This window comes from Oreochromis niloticus, linkage group LG8 (assembly GCF_001858045.2).
Source record: "Oreochromis niloticus isolate F11D_XX linkage group LG8, O_niloticus_UMD_NMBU, whole genome shotgun sequence".
NCBI lineage: Eukaryota > Metazoa > Chordata > Actinopteri > Cichliformes > Cichlidae > Oreochromis > Oreochromis niloticus.
In genome coordinates, this window is record NC_031973.2 from 3131755 (window position 1) to 3154940 (window position 23186).

The 23186-nt window shown below is 45.8% G+C and overlaps 37 non-coding genes across 37 annotated transcripts; 9 read left to right on the forward strand and 28 right to left on the reverse strand.

The window, feature by feature from the left end:
- Nucleotides 1-503: 503 nt before the first annotated feature.
- Nucleotides 504-576, reverse strand: trnav-cac (transfer RNA valine (anticodon CAC)). The gene has a single exon. It is a non-coding gene; the product is annotated as a tRNA-Val (tRNA).
- Nucleotides 577-1179: 603 nt separating this feature from the next.
- Nucleotides 1180-1252, reverse strand: trnav-aac (transfer RNA valine (anticodon AAC)). The gene has a single exon. It is a non-coding gene; the product is annotated as a tRNA-Val (tRNA).
- A 522-nt stretch (nt 1253-1774) lies between these two features.
- trnad-guc (transfer RNA aspartic acid (anticodon GUC)) lies at nt 1775-1846 on the reverse strand. The gene has a single exon. It is a non-coding gene; the product is annotated as a tRNA-Asp (tRNA).
- A 159-nt stretch (nt 1847-2005) lies between these two features.
- On the forward strand, nt 2006-2077 carry trnaq-cug (transfer RNA glutamine (anticodon CUG)). The gene has a single exon. It is a non-coding gene; the product is annotated as a tRNA-Gln (tRNA).
- A 468-nt stretch (nt 2078-2545) lies between these two features.
- Nucleotides 2546-2618, reverse strand: trnav-cac (transfer RNA valine (anticodon CAC)). Its single transcript has one exon. It is a non-coding gene; the product is annotated as a tRNA-Val (tRNA).
- A 603-nt stretch (nt 2619-3221) lies between these two features.
- Nucleotides 3222-3294, reverse strand: trnav-aac (transfer RNA valine (anticodon AAC)). The gene has a single exon. It is a non-coding gene; the product is annotated as a tRNA-Val (tRNA).
- Nucleotides 3295-3815: 521 nt separating this feature from the next.
- On the reverse strand, nt 3816-3887 carry trnad-guc (transfer RNA aspartic acid (anticodon GUC)). Its single transcript has one exon. It is a non-coding gene; the product is annotated as a tRNA-Asp (tRNA).
- Nucleotides 3888-4046: 159 nt separating this feature from the next.
- trnaq-cug (transfer RNA glutamine (anticodon CUG)) lies at nt 4047-4118 on the forward strand. The gene has a single exon. It is a non-coding gene; the product is annotated as a tRNA-Gln (tRNA).
- Nucleotides 4119-4586: 468 nt separating this feature from the next.
- trnav-cac (transfer RNA valine (anticodon CAC)) lies at nt 4587-4659 on the reverse strand. The gene has a single exon. It is a non-coding gene; the product is annotated as a tRNA-Val (tRNA).
- A 603-nt stretch (nt 4660-5262) lies between these two features.
- Nucleotides 5263-5335, reverse strand: trnav-aac (transfer RNA valine (anticodon AAC)). The gene has a single exon. It is a non-coding gene; the product is annotated as a tRNA-Val (tRNA).
- A 520-nt stretch (nt 5336-5855) lies between these two features.
- On the reverse strand, nt 5856-5927 carry trnad-guc (transfer RNA aspartic acid (anticodon GUC)). Its single transcript has one exon. It is a non-coding gene; the product is annotated as a tRNA-Asp (tRNA).
- A 159-nt stretch (nt 5928-6086) lies between these two features.
- Nucleotides 6087-6158, forward strand: trnaq-cug (transfer RNA glutamine (anticodon CUG)). The gene has a single exon. It is a non-coding gene; the product is annotated as a tRNA-Gln (tRNA).
- Nucleotides 6159-6626: 468 nt separating this feature from the next.
- trnav-cac (transfer RNA valine (anticodon CAC)) lies at nt 6627-6699 on the reverse strand. The gene has a single exon. It is a non-coding gene; the product is annotated as a tRNA-Val (tRNA).
- Nucleotides 6700-7301: 602 nt separating this feature from the next.
- On the reverse strand, nt 7302-7374 carry trnav-aac (transfer RNA valine (anticodon AAC)). Its single transcript has one exon. It is a non-coding gene; the product is annotated as a tRNA-Val (tRNA).
- A 521-nt stretch (nt 7375-7895) lies between these two features.
- trnad-guc (transfer RNA aspartic acid (anticodon GUC)) lies at nt 7896-7967 on the reverse strand. The gene has a single exon. It is a non-coding gene; the product is annotated as a tRNA-Asp (tRNA).
- Nucleotides 7968-8126: 159 nt separating this feature from the next.
- trnaq-cug (transfer RNA glutamine (anticodon CUG)) lies at nt 8127-8198 on the forward strand. The gene has a single exon. It is a non-coding gene; the product is annotated as a tRNA-Gln (tRNA).
- A 466-nt stretch (nt 8199-8664) lies between these two features.
- trnav-cac (transfer RNA valine (anticodon CAC)) lies at nt 8665-8737 on the reverse strand. The gene has a single exon. It is a non-coding gene; the product is annotated as a tRNA-Val (tRNA).
- A 601-nt stretch (nt 8738-9338) lies between these two features.
- trnav-aac (transfer RNA valine (anticodon AAC)) lies at nt 9339-9411 on the reverse strand. Its single transcript has one exon. It is a non-coding gene; the product is annotated as a tRNA-Val (tRNA).
- Nucleotides 9412-9928: 517 nt separating this feature from the next.
- Nucleotides 9929-10000, reverse strand: trnad-guc (transfer RNA aspartic acid (anticodon GUC)). The gene has a single exon. It is a non-coding gene; the product is annotated as a tRNA-Asp (tRNA).
- A 158-nt stretch (nt 10001-10158) lies between these two features.
- Nucleotides 10159-10230, forward strand: trnaq-cug (transfer RNA glutamine (anticodon CUG)). Its single transcript has one exon. It is a non-coding gene; the product is annotated as a tRNA-Gln (tRNA).
- Nucleotides 10231-10696: 466 nt separating this feature from the next.
- Nucleotides 10697-10769, reverse strand: trnav-cac (transfer RNA valine (anticodon CAC)). Its single transcript has one exon. It is a non-coding gene; the product is annotated as a tRNA-Val (tRNA).
- Nucleotides 10770-11371: 602 nt separating this feature from the next.
- On the reverse strand, nt 11372-11444 carry trnav-aac (transfer RNA valine (anticodon AAC)). Its single transcript has one exon. It is a non-coding gene; the product is annotated as a tRNA-Val (tRNA).
- A 520-nt stretch (nt 11445-11964) lies between these two features.
- On the reverse strand, nt 11965-12036 carry trnad-guc (transfer RNA aspartic acid (anticodon GUC)). The gene has a single exon. It is a non-coding gene; the product is annotated as a tRNA-Asp (tRNA).
- Nucleotides 12037-12195: 159 nt separating this feature from the next.
- Nucleotides 12196-12267, forward strand: trnaq-cug (transfer RNA glutamine (anticodon CUG)). The gene has a single exon. It is a non-coding gene; the product is annotated as a tRNA-Gln (tRNA).
- A 468-nt stretch (nt 12268-12735) lies between these two features.
- Nucleotides 12736-12808, reverse strand: trnav-cac (transfer RNA valine (anticodon CAC)). The gene has a single exon. It is a non-coding gene; the product is annotated as a tRNA-Val (tRNA).
- Nucleotides 12809-13410: 602 nt separating this feature from the next.
- On the reverse strand, nt 13411-13483 carry trnav-aac (transfer RNA valine (anticodon AAC)). The gene has a single exon. It is a non-coding gene; the product is annotated as a tRNA-Val (tRNA).
- Nucleotides 13484-14004: 521 nt separating this feature from the next.
- On the reverse strand, nt 14005-14076 carry trnad-guc (transfer RNA aspartic acid (anticodon GUC)). Its single transcript has one exon. It is a non-coding gene; the product is annotated as a tRNA-Asp (tRNA).
- A 159-nt stretch (nt 14077-14235) lies between these two features.
- On the forward strand, nt 14236-14307 carry trnaq-cug (transfer RNA glutamine (anticodon CUG)). The gene has a single exon. It is a non-coding gene; the product is annotated as a tRNA-Gln (tRNA).
- Nucleotides 14308-18435: 4128 nt separating this feature from the next.
- trnav-cac (transfer RNA valine (anticodon CAC)) lies at nt 18436-18508 on the reverse strand. The gene has a single exon. It is a non-coding gene; the product is annotated as a tRNA-Val (tRNA).
- A 603-nt stretch (nt 18509-19111) lies between these two features.
- trnav-aac (transfer RNA valine (anticodon AAC)) lies at nt 19112-19184 on the reverse strand. The gene has a single exon. It is a non-coding gene; the product is annotated as a tRNA-Val (tRNA).
- A 522-nt stretch (nt 19185-19706) lies between these two features.
- Nucleotides 19707-19778, reverse strand: trnad-guc (transfer RNA aspartic acid (anticodon GUC)). Its single transcript has one exon. It is a non-coding gene; the product is annotated as a tRNA-Asp (tRNA).
- A 159-nt stretch (nt 19779-19937) lies between these two features.
- trnaq-cug (transfer RNA glutamine (anticodon CUG)) lies at nt 19938-20009 on the forward strand. Its single transcript has one exon. It is a non-coding gene; the product is annotated as a tRNA-Gln (tRNA).
- A 468-nt stretch (nt 20010-20477) lies between these two features.
- On the reverse strand, nt 20478-20550 carry trnav-cac (transfer RNA valine (anticodon CAC)). The gene has a single exon. It is a non-coding gene; the product is annotated as a tRNA-Val (tRNA).
- Nucleotides 20551-21153: 603 nt separating this feature from the next.
- trnav-aac (transfer RNA valine (anticodon AAC)) lies at nt 21154-21226 on the reverse strand. The gene has a single exon. It is a non-coding gene; the product is annotated as a tRNA-Val (tRNA).
- Nucleotides 21227-21748: 522 nt separating this feature from the next.
- Nucleotides 21749-21820, reverse strand: trnad-guc (transfer RNA aspartic acid (anticodon GUC)). The gene has a single exon. It is a non-coding gene; the product is annotated as a tRNA-Asp (tRNA).
- A 159-nt stretch (nt 21821-21979) lies between these two features.
- trnaq-cug (transfer RNA glutamine (anticodon CUG)) lies at nt 21980-22051 on the forward strand. The gene has a single exon. It is a non-coding gene; the product is annotated as a tRNA-Gln (tRNA).
- Nucleotides 22052-22519: 468 nt separating this feature from the next.
- On the reverse strand, nt 22520-22592 carry trnav-cac (transfer RNA valine (anticodon CAC)). The gene has a single exon. It is a non-coding gene; the product is annotated as a tRNA-Val (tRNA).
- Nucleotides 22593-23186: the final 594 nt, after the last annotated feature.

Genomic DNA, 23186 nt, shown 5'->3' on the forward strand with positions numbered 1-23186 from the left:
TAAGTTGTTTATTGCTGGTTTTTAGTTTGTTTTTTGTCTTTTTGGGAGCTGACACAGTCTCAATGGAGATGGGTTTTTGGGGGGGTAGCAGGAGGAGAAAAGCTGCAGAGAGGCGTGTAAGACTGCAACTCTGCTTCCTGGTCCCAACTCTGGATAGTCATATTTTGGGGGGTTTAATAAATTGGTCCATATTTCTAGAAATGAGAGCTGCTCCATCCAAAGTGGGATGGATGCCGTCTCTCCTAACAAGACCAGGTTTCCTCCAGAAGGTTTGCCAATTATCTTCTCACTTCTAATCCTGTTGCCACCTCTGAAGGCCCCGATCTTCTTGTTGACAAGCTCTTTGATGTCCTTTGTTTGGCTAGCGCACAATCTACCGAAGACAAAACCAAGAGACTTATTTCTCAATAGGGATGCAAGTAAAAAAGAGAAAACGCTGGACAAGCAGAGTTGTCTAAACAGTGAACATCAATTCCCTTGTGACCAAAGAAGCAAAAGACCCATGTTTCCGCCCGGTTTCGGACCGGGGACCTTTCGCGTGTGAGGCGAACGTGATAACCACTACACTACGGAAACCCCGCAGGCCTGTTTGTTTAGCTTTCCAATGTGTCTCACTGAGTAGGCTCGCAATCTGACAAATCTGGTGGCATGTTCCTATCATGGCCTTGAAGAAAAGGAGCCATTGAGAAGAGACAGACGCAGTCTAGCAAGGAGTCTGAACTGTAGTCTCGATGTTAGGCTCACTTAAACGTTTGACATTTAGGAGTTCACTAAAGCAAGCACAGCTCAACATGTGCTGCCCTAAGAACCCCAGAACCTCTGGCAGCAGAACTGTTGCCTAAAGTGGCCATTTGTTTCATTGCCTTGTGCATTGGCTGAAAATAGGCCCAAGTCCTGTGCAGGCCACCTAGAGCCACTCATTTCCAAGAGCTTAGTCTGTGCCTCCATCTTCAGGAAATATGGTGACGGGAGATGTGTTGATTTGTGTGAATTCTGTTGAAATTTGGGCCATAGAGAACTCTTAGCAAGACCAGCATCCAAAGGTTACAAATGTCAGAGGCCTGTACCAGATTTGAGTACTTTCTCTCGTCTGTGTCCCAAACAGCAGTAGAACCCCACAAGTTCAAGCCGTGCCTGCAGTCAGACACTTTTATATCAGGACGCATAAGCAAAGAAGCATGTTTCCGCCTGGTTTCGGACCAGGGACCTTTCGCGCGTTAGGCGAACGTGATAACCACTACACTACGGAAACGGCGCTGGCATACCCTGTAGTCATTAAAGGAGCATTTTAATGCTTTCTTACATTTGTGGACTTTGATGACAGATCATGTAGGACTAGTGAGAAGGAGGGAACTCCCATTTGTGTCATTTTTCAAGCATTCCCCCACTTATGGCTAGATTGACAATGCAAATTGTGATCTGGAGATAGCATCTGTTCTCATGGGAGCTGATCTTGTTGTTAACAAGCTCTTTGATGTCCTTTGTTTGGCAAGCACACAATCTACAGAAGACAAAACCAAGAGACTTATTTGTCAGTAGGGACGCAAGTAAAACAGAGGAAACGCTGGACAAGCAGAGTTCTCTTGGACTAGCAACTCTTCTCATGGGAGCTCTTTCCGAGAAGACCTTTTTGACTTGTGAGCGCACAGGTGGAATTCATGTTTCTTCAAGCCCATTATAGGACTAGATTATTAGATTGACTAGGATCTGGTGTGCGATTAACGTGTGCGTGGTCATTCTAGGTAAAAGGCTGCGCAGCGAAGGAGACTGCTCACTCCCCGTCAGGGAATCGAACCCCAGTCTTCCGCGTGACAGGCGGAGATACTGTCCACTATACTAACGAGGACCTCTGAAGGGCCACCGTGGTCACGTCAAGCTGGGATTCGCAGCAGGTATGACAGGTAAAATTTGGCTGGCCGTGTAGAAATCCCCATCAGTTTACCAGGAACTGCACTACTACACTTTTATGCCTGTTTGACACAGAGCTTTTCTCTGCTTCAGGCAGGGTTCCATGTTGTAATGGTTAGCACTCTGGACTCTGAATCCAGCGATCTGAGTTCAAGTCTCAGTGGAACCTCATTTGGCTTTCTAGCACTTTGCTCCACGGGTACATTAGCATTAGCACACGCTAGCGTGAGAGTCTAGTCAGTTAAAGAGCAAATTAGTGGCCCAGTAAATTCCACTCCTCTTGTGTTGGCTGATCTCATCTGCGCATTGTCTTCACGCTGCACCAAACCTCGCTCGTGCTCGTCTGCTGCACTTTCCGCTTCCTGCTGTATCTTTCATTGGCCACCTTGACTCAAGTCAACTTTTCCTCTTGCACTCTTCTCACTTCTAATCCTGTTGCCACCTCTGAAGGCCCCGATCTTCTTGTTGACAAGCTCTTTGATGTCCTTTGTTTGGCTAGCGCACAATCTACCGAAGACAAAACCAAGAGACTTATTTCTCAATAGGGATGCAAGTAAAAAAGAGAAAACGCTGGACAAGCAGAGTTGTCTAAACAGTGAACATCAATTCCCTTGTGACCAAAGAAGCAAAAGACCCATGTTTCCGCCCGGTTTCGGACCGGGGACCTTTCGCGTGTGAGGCGAACGTGATAACCACTACACTACGGAAACCCCGCAGGCCTGTTTGTTTAGCTTTCCAATGTGTCTCACTGAGTAAGCTCGCAATCTGACAAATCTGGTGGCATGTTCCTATCATGGCCTTGAAGAAAAGGAGCCATTGAGAAGAGACAGACGCAGTCTAGCAAGGAGTCTGAACTGTAGTCTCGATGTTAGGCTCACTTAAACGTTTGACATTTAGGAGTTCACTAAAGCAAGCACAGCTCAACATGTGCTGCCCTAAGAACCCCAGAACCTCTGGCAGCAGAACTGTTGCCTAAAGTGGCCATTTGTTTCATTGCCTTGTGCATTGGCTGAAAATAGGCCCAAGTCCTGTGCAGGCCACCTAGAGCCACTCATTTCCAAGAGCTTAGTCTGTGCCTCCATCTTCAGGAAATATGGTGACGGGAGATGTGTTGATTTGTGTGAATTCTGTTGAAATTTGGGCCATAGAGAACTCTTAGCAAGACCAGCATCCAAAGGTTACAAATGTCAGAGGCCTGCACCAGATTTGAGTACTTTCTCTCGTCTGTGTCCCAAACAGCAGTAGAACCCCACAAGTTCAAGCAGTGCCTGCAGTCAGACACTTTTATATCAGGACGCATAAGCAAAGAAGCATGTTTCCGCCTGGTTCCGAACCAGGGACCTTTCGCGTGTTAGGCGAACGTGATAACCACTACACTACGGAAACGGCGCTGGCATACCCTGTAGTCATTAAAGGAGCATTTTAATGCTTTCTTACATTTGTGGACTTTGATGACAGATCATGTAGGACTAGTGAGAAGGAGGGAACTCCCATTTGTGTCATTTTTCAAGCATTCCCCACTTATGGCTAGATTGACAATGCAAATTGTGATCTGGAGATAGCATCTGTTCTCATGGGAGCTGATCTTGTTGTTAACAAGCTCTTTGATGTCCTTTGTTTGGCAAGCACACAATCTACAGAAGACAAAACCAAGAGACTTATTTGTCAGTAGGGACGCAAGTAAAACAGAGGAAACGCTGGACAAGCAGAGTTCTCTTGGACTAGCAACTCTTCTCATGGGAGCTCTTTCCGAGAAGACCTTTTTGACTTGTGAGCGCACAGGTGGAATTCATGTTTCTTCAAGCCCATTATAGGACTAGATTATTAGATTGACTAGGATCTGGTGTGCGATTAACGTGTGCGTGGTCATTCCAGGTAAAAGGCTGCGCAGCGAAGGAGACTGCTCACTCCCCGTCGGGGAATCGAACCCCGGTCTTCCGCGTGACAGGCGGAGATACTGTCCACTATACTAACGAGGACCTCTGAAGGGCCACCGTGGTCACGTCAAGCTGGGATTCGCAGCAGGTATGACAGGTAAAATTTGGCTGGCCGTGTAGAAATCCCCATCAGTTTACCAGGAACTGCACTACTACACTTTTATGCCTGTTTGACACAGAGCTTTTCTCTGCTTCAGGCAGGGTTCCATGGTGTAATGGTTAGCACTCTGGACTCTGAATCCAGCGATCTGAGTTCAAGTCTCAGTGGAACCTCATTTGGCTTTCTAGCACTTTGCTCCACGGGTACATTAGCATTAGCACACGCTAGCGTGAGAGTCTAGTCAGTTAAAGAGCAAGTTAGTGGCCCAGTAAATTCCACTCCTCTTGTGTTGGCTGATCTCATCTGCGCATGGTCTTCATGCTGCACCAAACCTCGCTCGTGCTCGTCTGCTGCACTTTCCGCTTCCTGCTGTATCTTTCATTGGCCACCTTGACTCAAGTCAACTTTTCCTCTTGCACTCTTCTCACTTCTAATCCTGTTGCCACCTCTGAAGGCCCCGATCTTCTTGTTGACAAGCTCTTTGATGTCCTTTGTTTGGCTAGCGCACAATCTACCGAAGACAAAACCAAGAGACTTATTTCTCAATAGGGATGCAAGTAAAAAAGAGAAAACGCTGGACAAGCAGAGTTGTCTAAACAGTGAACATCAATTCCCTTGTGACCAAAGAAGCAAAAGACCCATGTTTCCGCCCGGTTTCGGACCGGGGACCTTTCGCGTGTGAGGCGAACGTGATAACCACTACACTACGGAAACCCCGCAGGCCTGTTTGTTTAGCTTTCCAATGTGTCTCACTGAGTAAGCTCGCAATCTGACAAATCTGGTGGCATGTTCCTATCATGGCCTTGAAGAAAAGGAGCCATTGAGAAGAGACAGACGCAGTCTAGCAAGGAGTCTGAACTGTAGTCTCGATGTTAGGCTCACTTAAACGTTTGACATTTAGGAGTTCACTAAAGCAAGCACAGCTCAACATGTGCTGCCCTAAGAACCCCAGAACCTCTGGCAGCAGAACTGTTGCCTAAAGTGGCCATTTGTTTCATTGCCTTGTGCATTGGCTGGAAATAGGCCCAAGTCCTGTGCAGGCCACCTAGAGCCACTCATTTCCAAGAGCTTAGTCTGTGCCTCCATCTTCAGGAAATATGGTGACGGGAGATGTGTTGATTTGTGTGAATTCTGTTGAAATTTGGGCCATAGAGAACTCTTAGCAAGACCAGCATCCAAAGGTTACAAATGTCAGAGGCCTGTACCAGATTTGAGTACTTTCTCTCGTCTGTGTCCCAAACAGCAGTAGAACCCCACAAGTTCAAGCAGTGCCTGCAGTCAGACACTTTTATATCAGGACGCATAAGCAAAGAAGCATGTTTCCGCCTGGTTTCGAACCAGGGACCTTTCGCGTGTTAGGCGAACGTGATAACCACTACACTACGGAAACGGCGCTGGCATACCCTGTAGTCATTAAAGGAGCATTTAATGCTTTCTTACATTTGTGGACTTTGATGACAGATCATGTAGGACTAGTGAGAAGGAGGGAACTCCCATTTGTGTCATTTTTCAAGCATTCCCCACTTATGGCTAGATTGACAATGCAAATTGTGATCTGGAGATAGCATCTGTTCTCATGGGAGCTGATCTTGTTGTTAACAAGCTCTTTGATGTCCTTTGTTTGGCAAGCACACAATCTACAGAAGACAAAACCAAGAGACTTATTTGTCAGTAGGGACGCAAGTAAAACAGAGGAAACGCTGGACAAGCAGAGTTCTCTTGGACTAGCAACTCTTCTCATGGGAGCTCTTTCCGAGAAGACCTTTTTGACTTGTGAGCGCACAGGTGGAATTCATGTTTCTTCAAGCCCATTATAGGACTAGATTATTAGATTGACTAGGATCTGGTGTGCGATTAACGTGTGCGTGGTCATTCCAGGTAAAAGGCTGCGCAGCGAAGGAGACTGCTCACTCCCCGTCGGGGAATCAAACCCCGGTCTTCCGCGTGACAGGCGGAGATACTGTCCACTATACTAACGAGGACCTCTGAAGGGCCACCGTGGTCACGTCAAGCTGGGATTCGCAGCAGGTATGACAGGTAAAATTTGGCTGGCCGTGTAGAAATCCCCATCAGTTTACCAGGAACTGCACTACTACACTTTTATGCCTGTTTGACACAGAGCTTTTCTCTGCTTCAGGCAGGGTTCCATGGTGTAATGGTTAGCACTCTGGACTCTGAATCCAGCGATCTGAGTTCAAGTCTTAGTGGAACCTCATTTGGCTTTCTAGCACTTTGCTCCACGGGTACATTAGCATTAGCACACGCTAGCGTGAGAGTCTAGTCAGTTAAAGAGCAAGTTAGTGGCCCAGTAAATTCCACTCCTCTTGTGTTGGCTGATCTCATCTGCGCATGGTCTTCATGCTGCACCAAACCTCGCTCGTGCTCGTCTGCTGCACTTTCCGCTTCCTGCTGTATCTTTCATTGGCCACCTTGACTCAAGTCAACTTTTCCTCTTGCACTCTTCTCACTTCTAATCCTGTTGCCACCTCTGAAGGCCCCGATCTTCTTGTTGACAAGCTCTTTGATGTCCTTTGTTTGGCTAGCGCACAATCTACCGAAGACAAAACCAAGAGACTTATTTCTCAATAGGGATGCAAGTAAAAAAGAGAAAACGCTGGACAAGCAGAGTTGTCTAAACAGTGAACATCAATTCCCTTGTGACCAAAGAAGCAAAAGACCCATGTTTCCGCCCGGTTTCGGACCGGGGACCTTTCGCGTGTGAGACGAACGTGATAACCACTACACTACGGAAACCCCGCAGGCCTGTTTGTTTAGCTTCCAATGTGTCTCACTGAGTAAGCTCGCAATCTGACAAATCTGGTGGCATGTTCCTATCATGGCCTTGAAGAAAAGGAGCCATTGAGAAGAGACAGACGCAGTCTAGCAAGGAGTCTGAACTGTAGTCTCGATGTTAGGCTCACTTAAACGTTTGACATTTAGGAGTTCACTAAAGCAAGCACAGCTCAACATGTGCTGCCCTAAGAACCCCAGAACCTCTGGCAGCAGAACTGTTGCCTAAAGTGGCCATTTGTTTCATTGCCTTGTGCATTGGCTGAAAATAGGCCCAAGTCCTGTGCAGGCCACCTAGAGCCACTCATTTCCAAGAGCTTAGTCTGTGCCTCCATCTTCAGGAAATATGGTGACGGGAGATGTGTTGATTTGTGTGAATTGTGTTGAAATTTGGGCCATAGCGAACTCTTAGCAAGACCAGCATCCAAAGGTTACAAATGTCAGAGGCCTGTACCAGATTTGAGTACTTTCTCTCGTCTGTGTCCCAAACAGCAGTAGAACCCCACAAGTTCAAGCAGTGCCTGCAGTCAGACACTTTTATATCAGGACGCATAAGCAAAGAAGCATGTTTCCGCCTGGTTTCGAACCAGGGACCTTTCGCGTGTTAGGCGAACGTGATAACCACTACACTACGGAAACGGCGCTGGCATACCCTGTAGTCATTAAAGGAGCATTTTAATGCTTTCTTACATTTGTGGACTTTGATGACAGATCATGTAGGACTAGTGAGAAGGAGGGAACTCCCATTTGTGTCATTTTCAAGCATTCCCCCACTTATGGCTAGATTGACAATGCAAATTGTGATCTGGAGATAGCATCTGTTCTCATGGGAGCTGATCTTGTTGTTAACAAGCTCTTTGATGTCCTTTGTTTGGCAAGCACACAATCTACAGAAGACAAAACCAAGAGACTTATTTGTCAGTAGGGACGCAAGTAAAACAGAGGAAACGCTGGACAAGCAGAGTTCTCTTGGACTAGCAACTCTTCTCATGGGAGCTCTTTCCGAGAAGACCTTTTTGACTTGTGAGCGCACAGGTGGAATTCATGTTTCTTCAAGCCCATTATAGGACTAGATTATTAGATTGACTAGGATCTGGTGTGCGATTAACGTGTGCGTGGTCATTCCAGGTAAAAGGCTGCGCAGCGAAGGAGACTGCTCACTCCCCGTCGGGGAATCGAACCCCGGTCTTCCGCGTGACAGGCGGAGATACTGTCCACTATACTAACGAGGACCTCTGAAGGGCCACCGTGGTCACGTCAAGCTGGGATTCGCAGCAGGTATGACAGGTAAAATTTGGCTGGCCGTGTAGAAATCCCCATCAGTTTACCAGGAACTGCACTACTACACTTTTATGCCTGTTTGACACAGAGCTTTTCTCTGCTTCAGGCAGGGTTCCATGGTGTAATGGTTAGCACTCTGGACTCTGAATCCAGCGATCTGAGTTCAAGTCTTAGTGGAACCTCATTTGGCTTTCTAGCACTTTGCTCCACGGGTACATTAGCATTAGCACACGCTAGCGTGAGAGTCTAGTCAGTTAAAGAGCAAGTTAGTGGCCCAGTAAATTCCACTCCTCTTGTGTTGGCTGATCTCATCTGCGCATGGTCTTCATGCTGCACCAAACCTCGCTCGTGCTCGTCTGCTGCACTTTCCGCTTCCTGCTGTATCTTCATTGGCCACCTTGACTCAAGTCAACTTTTCCTCTTGCACTCTTCTCACTTCTAATCCTGTTGCCACCTCTGAAGGCCCCGATCTTCTTGTTGACAAGCTCTTTGATGTCCTTTGTTTGGCTAGCGCACAATCTACCGAAGACAAAACCAAGAGACTTATTTCTCAATAGGGATGCAAGTAAAAAGAGAAAACGCTGGACAAGCAGAGTTGTCTAAACAGTGAACATCAATTCCCTTGTGACCAAAGAAGCAAAAGACCCATGTTTCCGCCCGGTTTCGGACCGGGGACCTTTCGCGTGTGAGGCGAACGTGATAACCACTACACTACGGAAACCCCGCAGGCCTGTTTGTTTAGCTTTCCAATGTGTCTCACTGAGTAAGCTCGCAATCTGACAAATCTGGTGGCATGTTCTATCATGGCCTTGAAGAAAAGGAGCCATTGAGAAGAGACAGACGCAGTCTAGCAAGGAGTCTGAACTGTAGTCTCGATGTTAGGCTCACTTAAACGTTTGACATTTAGGAGTTCACTAAAGCAAGCACAGCTCAACATGTGCTGCCCTAAGAACCCCAGAACCTCTGGCAGCAGAACTGTTGCCTAAAGTGGCCATTTGTTTCATTGCCTTGTGCATTGGCTGAAAATAGGCCCAAGTCCTGTGCAGGCCACCTAGAGCCACTCATTTCCAAGAGCTTAGTCTGTGCCTCCATCTCAGGAAATATGGTGACGGGAGATGTGTTGATTTGTGTGAATTGTGTTGAAATTTGGGCCATAGCGAACTCTTAGCAAGACCAGCATCCAAAGGTTACAAATGTCAGAGGCCTGTACCAGATTTGAGTACTTTCTCTCGTCTGTGTCCCAAACAGCAGTAGAACCCCACAAGTTCAAGCAGTGCCTGCAGTCAGACACTTTTATATCAGGACGCATAAGCAAAGAAGCATGTTTCCGCCTGGTTTCGAACCAGGGACCTTTCGCGTGTTAGGCGAACGTGATAACCACTACACTACGGAAACGGCGCTGGCATACCCTGTAGTCATTAAAGGAGCATTTTAATGCTTTCTTACATTTGTGGACTTTGATGACAGATCATGTAGGACTAGTGAGAAGGAGGGAACTCCATTTGTGTCATTTTTCAAGCATTCCCCCACTTATGGCTAGATTGACAATGCAAATTGTGATCTGGAGATAGCATCTGTTCTCATGGGAGCTGATCTTGTTGTTAACAAGCTCTTTGATGTCCTTTGTTTGGCAAGCACACAATCTACAGAAGACAAAACCAAGAGACTTATTTGTCAGTAGGGACGCAAGTAAAACAGAGGAAACGCTGGACAAGCAGAGTTCTCTGGACTAGCAACTCTCTCATGGAGCTCTTTCCGAGAAGACCTTTTTGACTTGTGAGCGCACAGGTGGAATTCATGTTTCTTCAAGCCCATTATAGGACTAGATTATTAGATTGACTAGATCTGGTGTGCGATTAACGTGTGCGTGGTCATTCCAGGTAAAAGGCTGCGCAGCGAAGGAGACTGCTCACTCCCCGTCGGGGAATCGAACCCCGGTCTTCCGCGTGACAGGCGGAGATACTGTCCACTATACTAACGAGGACCTCTGAAGGGCCACCGTGGTCACGTCAAGCTGGGATTCGCAGCAGGTATGACAGGTAAAATTTGGCTGGCCGTGTAGAAATCCCATCAGTTTACCAGGAACTGCACTACTACACTTTTATGCCTGTTTGACACAGAGCTTTTCTCTGCTTCAGGCAGGGTTCCATGGTGTAATGGTTAGCACTCTGGACTCTGAATCCAGCGATCTGAGTTCAAGTCTTAGTGGAACCTCATTGGCTTTCTAGCACTTTGCTCCACGGGTACATTAGCATTAGCACACGCTAGCGTGAGAGTCTAGTCAGTTAAAGAGCAAGTTAGTGGCCCAGTAAATTCCACTCCTCTTGTGTTGGCTGATCTCATCTGCGCATGGTCTTCATGCTGCACCAAACCTCGCTCGTGCTCGTCTGCTGCACTTTCCGCTTCCTGCTGTATCTTTCATTGGCCACCTTGACTCAAGTCAACTTTTCCTCTTGCACTCTTCTCACTTCTAATCCTGTTGCCACCTCTGAAGGCCCGATCTTCTTGTTGACAAGCTCTTTGATGTCCTTTGTTTGGCTAGCGCACAATCTACCGAAGACAAAACCAAGAGACTTATTTCTCAATAGGGATGCAAGTAAAAAAGAGAAAACGCTGGACAAGCAGAGTTGTCTAAACAGTGAACATCAATTCCCTTGTGACCAAAGAAGCAAAAGACCCATGTTTCCGCCCGGTTTCGGACCGGGGACCTTTCGCGTGTGAGGCGAACGTGATAACCACTACACTACGGAAACCCCGCAGGCCTGTTTGTTTAGCTTTCCAATGTGTCTCACTGAGTAAGCTCGCAATCTGACAAATCTGGTGGCATGTTCCTATCATGGCCTTGAAGAAAAGGAGCCATTGAGAAGAGACAGACGCAGTCTAGCAAGGAGTCTGAACTGTAGTCTCGATGTTAGGCTCACTTAAACGTTTGACATTTAGGAGTTCACTAAAGCAAGCACAGCTCAACATGTGCTGCCCTAAGAACCCCAGAACCTCTGGCAGCAGAACTGTTGCCTAAAGTGGCCATTTGTTTCATTGCCTTGTGCATTGGCTGAAAATAGGCCCAAGTCCTGTGCAGGCCACCTAGAGCCACTCATTTCCAAGAGCTTAGTCTGTGCCTCCATCTTCAGGAAATATGGTGACGGGAGATGTGTTGATTGTGTGAATTGTGTTGAAATTTGGGCCATAGCGAACTCTTAGCAAGACCAGCATCCAAAGGTTACAAATGTCAGAGGCCTGTACCAGATTTGAGTACTTTCTCTCGTCTGTGTCCCAAACAGCAGTAGAACCCCACAAGTTCAAGCAGTGCCTGCAGTCAGACACTTTTATATCAGGACGCATAAGCAAAGAAGCATGTTTCCGCCTGGTTTCGAACCAGGGACCTTTCGCGTGTTAGGCGAACGTGATAACCACTACACTACGGAAACGGCGCTGGCATACCCTGTAGTCATTAAAGGAGCATTTTAATGCTTTCTTACATTTGTGGACTTTGATGACAGATCATGTAGGACTAGTGAGAAGGAGGGAACTCCCATTTGTGTCATTTTTCAAGCATTCCCCACTTATGGCTAGATTGACAATGCAAATTGTGATCTGGAGATAGCATCTGTTCTCATGGGAGCTGATCTTGTTGTTAACAAGCTCTTTGATGTCCTTTGTTTGGCAAGCACACAATCTACAGAAGACAAAACCAAGAGACTTATTTGTCAGTAGGGACGCAAGTAAAACAGAGGAAACGCTGGACAAGCAGAGTTCTCTTGGACTAGCAACTCTTCTCATGGGAGCTCTTTCCGAGAAGACCTTTTTGACTTGTGAGCGCACAGGTGGAATTCATGTTTCTTCAAGCCATTATAGGACTAGATTATTAGATTGACTAGGATCTGGTGTGCGATTAACGTGTGCGTGGTCATTCCAGGTAAAAGGCTGCGCAGCGAAGGAGACTGCTCACTCCCCGTCGGGGAATCGAACCCCGGTCTTCCGCGTGACAGGCGGAGATACTGTCCACTATACTAACGAGGACCTCTGAAGGGCCACCGTGGTCACGTCAAGCTGGGATTCGCAGCAGGTATGACAGGTAAAATTTGGCTGGCCGTGTAGAAATCCCCATCAGTTTACCAGGAACTGCACTACTACACTTTTATGCCTGTTTGACACAGAGCTTTTCTCTGCTTCAGGCAGGGTTCCATGGTGTAATGGTTAGCACTCTGGACTCTGAATCCAGCGATCTGAGTTCAAGTCTCAGTGGAACCTCATTTGGCTTTCTAGCACTTTGCTCCACGGGTACATTAGCATTAGCACACGCTAGCGTGAGAGTCTAGTCAGTTAAAGAGCAAGTTAGTGGCCCAGTAAATTCCACTCCTCTTGTGTTGGCTGATCTCATCTGCGCATGGTCTTCATGCTGCACCAAACCTCGCTCGTGCTCGTCTGCTGCACTTTCCGCTTCCTGCTGTATCTTTCATTGGCCACCTTGACTCAAGTCAACTTTTCCTCTTGCACTCTTCTCACTTCTAATCCTGTTGCCACCTCTGAAGGCCCCGATCTTCTTGTTGACAAGCTCTTTGATGTCCTTTGTTTGGCTAGCGCACAATCTACCGAAGACAAAACCAAGAGACTTATTTCTCAATAGGGATGCAAGTAAAAAAGAGAAAACGCTGGACAAGCAGAGTTGTCTAAACAGTGAACATCAATTCCCTTGTGACCAAAGAAGCAAAAGACCCATGTTTCCGCCCGGTTTCGGACCGGGGACCTTTCGCGTGTGAGACGAACGTGATAACCACTACACTACGGAAACCCGCAGGCCTGTTTGTTTAGCTTTCCAATGTGTCTCACTGAGTAAGCTCGCAATCTGACAAATCTGGTGGCATGTTCCTATCATGGCCTTGAAGAAAAGGAGCCATTGAGAAGAGACAGACGCAGTCTAGCAAGGAGTCTGAACTGTAGTCTCGATGTTAGGCTCACTTAAACGTTTGACATTTAGGAGTTCACTAAAGCAAGCACAGCTCAACATGTGCTGCCCTAAGAACCCCAGAACCTCTGGCAGCAGAACTGTTGCCTAAAGTGGCCATTTGTTTCATTGCCTTGTGCATTGGCTGAAAATAGGCCCAAGTCCTGTGCAGGCCACCTAGAGCCACTCATTTCCAAGAGCGTAGTCTGTGCCTCCATCTTCAGGAAATATGGTGACGGGAGATGTGTTGATTTGTGTGAATTCTGTTGAAATTTGGGCCATAGAGAACTCTTAGCAAGACCAGCATCCAAAGGTTACAAATGTCAGAGGCCTGTACCAGATTTGAGTACTTTCTCTCGTCTGTGTCCCAAACAGCAGTAGAACCCCACAAGTTCAAGCAGTGCCTGCAGTCAGACACTTTTATATCAGGACGCATAAGCAAAGAAGCATGTTTCCGCCTGGTTTCGAACCAGGGACCTTTCGCGTGTTAGGCGAACGTGATAACCACTACACTACGGAAACGGCGCTGGCATACTCTGTAGTCATTAAAGGAGCATTTTAATGCTTTCTTACATTTGTGGACTTTGATGACAGATCATGTAGGACTAGTGAGAAGGAGGGAACTCCCATTTGTGTCATTTTTCAAGCATTCCCCCACTTATGGCTAGATTGACAATGCAAATTGTGATCTGGAGATAGCATCTGTTCTCATGGGAGCTGATCTTGTTGTTAACAAGCTCTTTGATGTCCTTTGTTTGGCAAGCACACAATCTACAGAAGACAAAACCAAGAGACTTATTTGTCAGTAGGGACGCAAGTAAAACAGAGGAAACGCTGGACAAGCAGAGTTCTCTTGGACTAGCAACTCTTCTCATGGGAGCTCTTTCCGAGAAGACCTTTTGACTTGTGAGCGCACAGGTGGAATTCATGTTTCTTCAAGCCCATTATAGGACTAGATTATTAGATTGACTAGGATCTGGTGTGCGATTAACGTGTGCGTGGTCATTCCAGGTAAAAGGCTGTGCAGCGAAGGAGACTGCTCACTCCCCGTCGGGGAATCAAACCCCGGTCTTCCGCGTGACAGGCGGAGATACTGTCCACTATACTAACGAGGACCTCTGAAGGGCCACCGTGGTCACGTCAAGCTGGGATTCGCAGCAGGTATGACAGGTAAAATTTGGCTGGCCGTGTAGAAATCCCCATCAGTTTACCAGGAACTGCACTACTACACTTTTATGCCTGTTTGACACAGAGCTTTTCTCTGCTTCAGGCAGGGTTCCATGGTGTAATGGTTAGCACTCTGGACTCTGAATCCAGCGATCTGAGTTCAAGTCTCAGTGGAACCTCATTTGGCTTTCTAGCACTTTGCTCCACGGGTACATTAGCATTAGCACACGCTAGCGTGAGAGTCTAGTCAGTTAAAGAGCAAGTTAGTGGCCCAGTAAATTCCACTCCTCTTGTGTTGGCTGATCTCATCTGCGCATGGTCTTCATGCTGCACCAAACCTCGCTCGTGCTCGTCTGCTGCACTTTCCGCTTCCTGCTGTATCTTTCATTGCCCAGATAGCAAGATGACATTGAATCTATGTTGATTTTTCATCCGAACCGTCGTATATGGTCGGGGTTGAAATGCCAATGTTGTAACAACATTGAAATACTGTGGTAAACCGACGGTCTTACTATAGAGACGTTGTAACGATGTTGATTCACCGTTGTTTTTTTGTCATTGATATTTGATCTATTTGTAGTCGACCAGGTGACAACAACAACGTCGAGAAAACGTCTATTTATAGTTGACGATCATTCGGCTCCGGTCACCATCAAAAACCATCGATTTGTAGTTGAGCATTAAATTGCACTGCAACTGATCGGGTATAAAGTACCAGAGAAAGTAGATTTATTGTTCATTTGTTATCGGTGACTTGGTCTAGTTCACCAGCTTTAAAAAAATCATGTCTACGTGCAATTTATGTATAGTTGACCGGGAAATTAAAGCAGCGATCACTTGGACTATTCCGCAGCACCCCTCTCACATTGGTACATCCCCCCAGGTATTCATTGTCTTCTACAGTAGAGCAGGACATTTGATTTACTCTGAGCGGAATTGACCGGAGAAGGCATCAGTTCATGCACTGCACTGGCCTGCACCACGATTAGTATAAGGTAAGAATGAATGATTTTTTTTCCTACTCGTTATTTCCATGTTTGCATTTGAATAACAGTAAAAAACTCGTTAATGTTGTACATTAACAAGTTTTTTACTGTTATTTACGAGCCCGAAATTGTGTCTACTTCTTACAATCCGGCAACAAATAAACTGCACTGCGAACAAAGTATATCAACAAAGAAAACATTTTCGTTTCATAATTTCTTCGTTATATTCCCTTACAAAGCTAGCTTTAACGCTTCGAGTTTTCCTTTGTTCTTGCCGTGGCCTCGGCGCTTGACCCAGACTTTCGCTCTGTAGTTGCTTAGTACTACAAAAAATTCTAAATCTGTGATATATGATTGATAAACGTAAAGTTAACTGTATAAACGTGTTCAATGACTTTGTTACTTTTGATGATTGGAGAGCACTCGTTTCAATTCGCACACGAAAACTTTAGACTCAGTTTGAATGCCCACGTGACTGTACGTTGCACGCTGACCTAACTTTACGTTGCACGCGTACATGACTTTCCGTTTGTGCCTTGTATAATGAATAAGGCTACGTCCACACGTACCAGCGTATTTTTGAAAACGCTGATTTTTCTATGCGTTTGCACCTTTTGTCCACACGTAATGTATGTCTGGCCGTACATTGTGTTTGTATTTCCAGGCACATTTCACGAAGCAGAACGCAGTCTTCAGAGATATCCACGTGAACGCTGTGATACGTCTGACCTTCAGTCCGAAGAAGAAACCCAGACCCGTCTTAAAAGAAAGCACAAGTAAAACCCTTTTATTCACAAACATATCTTTGATTGTTAAGAATTTATGATCTTGTCTTTTATACATATCTGTGGTGCTTGCATACTGCAATATCACCACATAATATAGTCCAAAAAGTGGAAGTTTGTAAACTTTTTAAAAATGCAAAGTCATGTACACTTGTGCACTTCAAAATCCTTCTCTGTTTCCTGTGTGTGTTGTTAGAAATCAAACTAACTTTAGGAAACAATATGCCAAAAGCATATTTACAATTACTTAAGACCGTTTTTAATTTCTTTTCTTTAGACCAAATCCCCTGTACACATATACGGACTCAGAGGATGAGCAGCCTACAAAAAAACGGTTTCCCCAGGCCCCTCGAGTGAAAATACCAGGTAATAAAATACTGTCTAGTGTCTGTGTACATATCTGTGTCTGACACGAGGAAACTTTTTTGACAAGTTGTCTGTATTCTTAAATACTTAAAAAATTATCTTTTTCTAAACAGCCCTCATCACTCCAGTCTGCCCCCCAGCCCACTGATAGCAACCATCATAATGCCCCACCCAGCTTCCGGCACCTTTCGCCACTCCGGCACAAACCGACACAGCTTTGCGATCTCGCCAGCATGCAGTCTGATGTCTTCCCTATAGATGGTATGCTTTTAAAAAAGCTTTAAAGCTGCATCACAATGTCATTGTACTCTTATCTAAAAAAAAAAAAACCCAATTTATACTCCTGAATGTCATCTTGTTGTGATTTTTTTTTTTCTGTAGATTCCAGAGACTCTGTGAGGCCACTATTACAAGGCAAGTTTGAAAATCTTGGAATTTCACAGTTTACATGGTATAACAAATATATGTGACAGGCAAAAACTAGTAAACACTTTTAGCAGTTACAAGAACTAACAAATGAATATCCAACAAAAGGGAATAGAAATACATTGTACTGCCAATACTTTGGTTTATTCTTTGTATGACTTGAAAATCAGGCTTTAGGGAAAACTAAATGACATGTTTCTATCATCAATTACATGAAGTAAACACACAAGCACTTGCATACACATTTAAGACATGAGACACGCTAATTCCATCTCTTAAAATGTGTCTATAGGTGAGACGCTTTGCGTTGATTGGTGCTGCTGGACCACACTGGAGGTGCGAGTCCGCCGTGTAATGGTTTATGCCATTACAAAGGAGCTGGCCTCTGTACTCAACTGGGCAGGGAAAAAAAACCAAGGACCAGACAAAGCAAAAAAGGGCATTTAAAGAGACAGCGCTGTGCAGATGCATATTTGGTAAGTTTTACTGTTTATTGTAGTTTTATGAGCCTAAAGTGAACAATAAAGGGATCAATTGATGTGCTGGGTGCGTTTCACATTTCCTATGTTTTTTTTTTTTTGCTATATTACTTTGTCTTTCTTAATAACAAGACTTTCATGTCCGGTTAATCTGGAGATGGAGTCTTTGGTCTTCGGCTTGTTTTGTCCTCGGGTTGTACACTTTGTACAGCCCGAGGACCCCATGTTTTCTTTTTCTTTTTTTTTTTAAAGGATACACGGCACACCATGCTAAGACATATCACATTTTCAGCTTATAGCTCTTTGGGAATCAAATGCGGCAGTTTGCTGATTTCCGCCTGGTGACTTTCATGTTTATCAGCCTAGGAGTTTACATACTTTCTCCCTGCTGAAGACAATTAACAAGAGCTTATTCATGTGCTCTAATTCCCTTTTTTTTGTCTTTGTTTTTTTGTGTGTGTGTGTCTATTTTTGTCCTAGATGGCCTGGCGCAGCAGGTAGGGGCGAACTCTATGTCTGAGTTGGTCTTTGCTCAAGCAGTCCAGAAATGGCTCAGATATGCTCCAGATCGTACGGGTGGCGCGCAGGACGCACATCATCCATCCCCATCCCGGAGTAAATAATAAAAAGTGACGTGAAACATAGAAATGTAAATAGGAAACTTTGTCTTTTAATAAAGTATTTTGCAAATGATACATGTCTATTGACCTTTTTTGTTTTTTTTCAATAAAAAGCAACTGTGCAAAAGAGGTGGAAAATTAACACCATAGCTCAACAGTGTTTCAATATCAGAATCTGACATTGTTTCAATGTCAACAGTATTCGAAAATATAACGTCGAATCAATGTCAGGTTTCAACATTGATTCAACATCAAAACCTGACGTTGTTTCAACGTTAAAAATGGGTGCAAGAATGATGTTGGGTCAACGTCGCACTTCAACGTTGCTTCAATGACGTCGCCTGATATTGACTCAACATTGTTTCAATGTTTCCTTGCTATCTGGGTGGCCACCTTGACTCAAGTCAACTTTTCCTCTTGCACTCTTCTCACTTCTAATCCTGTTGCCACCTCTGAAGGCCCCGATCTTCTTGTTGACAAGCTCTTTGATGTCCTTTGTTTGGCTAGCGCACAATCTACCGAAGACAAAACCAAGAGACTTATTTCTCAATAGGGATGCAAGTAAAAAAGAGAAAACGCTGGACAAGCAGAGTTGTCTAAACAGTGAACATCAATTCCCTTGTGACCAAAGAAGCAAAAGACCCATGTTTCCGCCCGGTTTCGGACCGGGGACCTTTCGCGTGTGAGGCGAACGTGATAACCACTACACTACGGAAACCCCGCAGGCCTGTTTGTTTAGCTTTCCAATGTGTCTCACTGAGTAAGCTCGCAATCTGACAAATCTGGTGGCATGTTCCTATCATGGCCTTGAAGAAAAGGAGCCATTGAGAAGAGACAGACGCAGTCTAGCAAGGAGTCTGAACTGTAGTCTCGATGTTAGGCTCACTTAAACGTTTGACATTTAGGAGTTCACTAAAGCAAGCACAGCTCAACATGTGCTGCCCTAAGAACCCCAGAACCTCTGGCAGCAGAACTGTTGCCTAAAGTGGCCATTTGTTTCATTGCCTTGTGCATTGGCTGAAAATAGGCCCAAGTCCTGTGCAGGCCACCTAGAGCCACTCATTTCCAAGAGCTTAGTCTGTGCCTCCATCTTCAGGAAATATGGTGACGGGAGATGTGTTGATTTGTGTGAATTCTGTTGAAATTTGGGCCATAGAGAACTCTTAGCAAGACCAGCATCCAAAGGTTACAAATGTCAGAGGCCTGTACCAGATTTGAGTACTTTCTCTCGTCTGTGTCCCAAACAGCAGTAGAACCCCACAAGTTCAAGCAGTGCCTGCAGTCAGACACTTTTATATCAGGACGCATAAGCAAAGAAGCATGTTTCCGCCTGGTTTCGAACCAGGGACCTTTCGCGTGTTAGGCGAACGTGATAACCACTACACTACGGAAACGGCGCTGGCATACTCTGTAGTCATTAAAGGAGCATTTTAATGCTTTCTTACATTTGTGGACTTTGATGACAGATCATGTAGGACTAGTGAGAAGGAGGGAACTCCCATTTGTGTCATTTTTCAAGCATTCCCCCACTTATGGCTAGATTGACAATGCAAATTGTGATCTGGAGATAGCATCTGTTCTCATGGGAGCTGATCTTGTTGTTAACAAGCTCTTTGATGTCCTTTGTTTGGCAAGCACACAATCTACAGAAGACAAAACCAAGAGACTTATTTGTCAGTAGGGACGCAAGTAAAACAGAGGAAACGCTGGACAAGCAGAGTTCTCTTGGACTAGCAACTCTTCTCATGGGAGCTCTTTCCGAGAAGACCTTTTTGACTTGTGAGCGCACAGGTGGAATTCATGTTTCTTCAAGCCCATTATAGGACTAGATTATTAGATTGACTAGGATCTGGTGTGCGATTAACGTGTGCGTGGTCATTCCAGGTAAAAGGCTGCGCAGCGAAGGAGACTGCTCACTCCCCGTCGGGGAATCGAACCCCGGTCTTCCGCGTGACAGGCGGAGATACTGTCCACTATACTAACGAGGACCTCTGAAGGGCCACCGTGGTCACGTCAAGCTGGGATTCGCAGCAGGTATGACAGGTAAAATTTGGCTGGCCGTGTAGAAATCCCCATCAGTTTACCAGGAACTGCACTACTACACTTTTATGCCTGTTTGACACAGAGCTTTTCTCTGCTTCAGGCAGGGTTCCATGGTGTAATGGTTAGCACTCTGGACTCTGAATCCAGCGATCTGAGTTCAAGTCTCAGTGGAACCTCATTTGGCTTTCTAGCACTTTGCTCCACGGGTACATTAGCATTAGCACACGCTAGCGTGAGAGTCTAGTCAGTTAAAGAGCAAGTTAGTGGCCCAGTAAATTCCACTCCTCTTGTGTTGGCTGATCTCATCTGCGCATGGTCTTCATGCTGCACCAAACCTCGCTCGTGCTCGTCTGCTGCACTTTCCGCTTCCTGCTGTATCTTTCATTGGCCACCTTGACTCAAGTCAACTTTTCCTCTTGCACTCTTCTCACTTCTAATCCTGTTGCCACCTCTGAAGGCCCCGATCTTCTTGTTGACAAGCTCTTTGATGTCCTTTGTTTGGCTAGCGCACAATCTACCGAAGACAAAACCAAGAGACTTATTTCTCAATAGGGATGCAAGTAAAAAAGAGAAAACGCTGGACAAGCAGAGTTGTCTAAACAGTGAACATCAATTCCCTTGTGACCAAAGAAGCAAAAGACCCATGTTTCCGCCCGGTTTCGGACCGGGGACCTTTCGCGTGTGAGGCGAACGTGATAACCACTACACTACGGAAACCCCGCAGGCCTGTTTGTTTAGCTTTCCAATGTGTCTCACTGAGTAAGCTCGCAATCTGACAAATCTGGTGGCATGTTCCTATCATGGCCTTGAAGAAAAGGAGCCATTGAGAAGAGACAGACGCAGTCTAGCAAGGAGTCTGAACTGTAGTCTCGATGTTAGGCTCACTTAAACGTTTGACATTTAGGAGTTCACTAAAGCAAGCACAGCTCAACATGTGCTGCCCTAAGAACCCCAGAACCTCTGGCAGCAGAACTGTTGCCTAAAGTGGCCATTTGTTTCATTGCCTTGTGCATTGGCTGAAAATAGGCCCAAGTCCTGTGCAGGCCACCTAGAGCCACTCATTTCCAAGAGCTTAGTCTGTGCCTCCATCTTCAGGAAATATGGTGACGGGAGATGTGTTGATTTGTGTGAATTCTGTTGAAATTTGGGCCATAGAGAACTCTTAGCAAGACCAGCATCCAAAGGTTACAAATGTCAGAGGCCTGTACCAGATTTGAGTACTTTCTCTCGTCTGTGTCCCAAACAGCAGTAGAACCCCACAAGTTCAAGCAGTGCCTGCAGTCAGACACTTTTATATCAGGACGCATAAGCAAAGAAGCATGTTTCCGCCTGGTTTCGAACAAGGGACCTTTCGCGTGTTAGGCGAACGTGATAACCACTACACTACGGAAACGGCGCTGGCAAACTCTGTAGTCATTAAAGGAGCATTTTAATGCTTTCTTACATTTGTGGACTTTGATGACAGATCATGTAGGACTAGTGAGAAGGAGGGAACTCCCATTTGTGTCATTTTTCAAGCATTCCCCCACTTATGGCTAGATTGACAATGCAAATTGTGATCTGGAGATAGCATCTGTTCTCATGGGAGCTGATCTTGTTGTTAACAAGCTCTTTGATGTCCTTTGTTTGGCAAGCACACAATCTACAGAAGACAAAACCAAGAGACTTATTTGTCAGTAGGGACGCAAGTAAAACAGAGGAAACGCTGGACAAGCAGAGTTCTCTTGGACTAGCAACTCTTCTCATGGGAGCTCTTTCCGAGAAGACCTTTTTGACTTGTGAGCGCACAGGTGGAATTCATGTTTCTTCAAGCCCATTATAGGACTAGATTATTAGATTGACTAGGATCTGGTGTGCGAGTAACGTGTGCGTGGTCATTCCAGGTAAAACGGTGAGCAGCGAAGGAGACTGCTCACTCCCCGTCGGGGAATCGAACCCCGGTCTTCCGCGTGACAGGCGGAGATACTGTCCACTATACTAACGAGGACCTCTGAAGGGCCACCGTGGTCACGTCAAGCTGGGATTCGCAGCAGGTATGACAGGTAAAATTTGGCTGGCCGTGTAGAAATCCCCATCAGTTTACCAGGAACTGCACTACTACACTTTTATGCCTGTTTGACACAGAGCTTTTCTCTGCTTCAGGCAGGGTTCCATGGTGTAATGGTTAGCACTCTGGACTCTGAATCCAGCGATCTGAGTTCAAGTCTCAGTGGAACCTCATTTGGCTTTCTAGCACTTTGCTCCACGGGTACATTAGCATTAGCACACGCTAGCGTGAGAGTCTAGTCAGTTAAAGAGCAAGTTAGTGGCCCAGTAAATTCCGCTCCTCTTGTGTTGGCTGATCTCATCTGCGCATGGTCTTCATGCTGCACCAAACCTCGCTCGTGCTCGTCTGCTGCACTTTCCGCTTCCTGCTGTATCTTTCATTGGACACCTTGACTCAAGTCAACTTTTCCTCTTGCACTCTTCTCACTTCTAATCCTGTTGCCACCTCTGAAGGCCCCGATCTTCTTGTTGACAAGCTCTTTGATGTCCTTTGTTTGGCTAGCGCACAATCTACCGAAGACAAAACCAAGAGACTTATTTCTCAATAGGGATGCAAGTAAAAAAGAGAAAACGCTGGACAAGCAGAGTTGTCTAAACAGTGAACATCAATTCCCTTGTGACCAAAGAAGCAAAAGACCCATGTTTCCGCCCGGTTTCGGACCGGGGACCTTTCGCGTGTGAGGCGAACGTGATAACCACTACACTACGGAAACCCCGCAGGCCTGTTTGTTTAGCTTTCCAATGTGTCTCACTGAGTAAGCTCGCAATCTGACAAATCTGGTGGCATGTTCCTATCATGGCCTTGAAGAAAAGGAGCCATTGAGAAGAGACAGACGCAGTCTAGCAAGGAGTCTGAACTGTAGTCTCGATGTTAGGCTCACTTAAACGTTTGACATTTAGGAGTTCACTAAAGCAAGCACAGCTCAACATGTGCTGCCCTAAGAACCCCAGAACCTCTGGCAGCAGAACTGTTGCCTAAAGTGGCCATTTGTTTCATTGCCTTGTGCATTGGCTGAAAATAGGCCCAAGTCCTGTGCAGGCCACCTAGAGCCACTCATTTCCAAGAGCTTAGTCTGTGCCTCCATCTTCAGGAAATATGGTGACGGGAGATGTGTTGATTTGTGTGAATTCTGTTGAAATTTGGGCCATAGAGAACTCTTAGCAAGACCAGCATCCAAAGGTTACAAATGTCAGAGGCCTGTACCAGATTTGAGTACTTTCTCTCGTCTGTGTCCCAAACAGCAGTAGAACCCCACAAGTTCAAGCAGTGCCTGCAGTCAGACACTTTTATATCAGGACGCATAAGC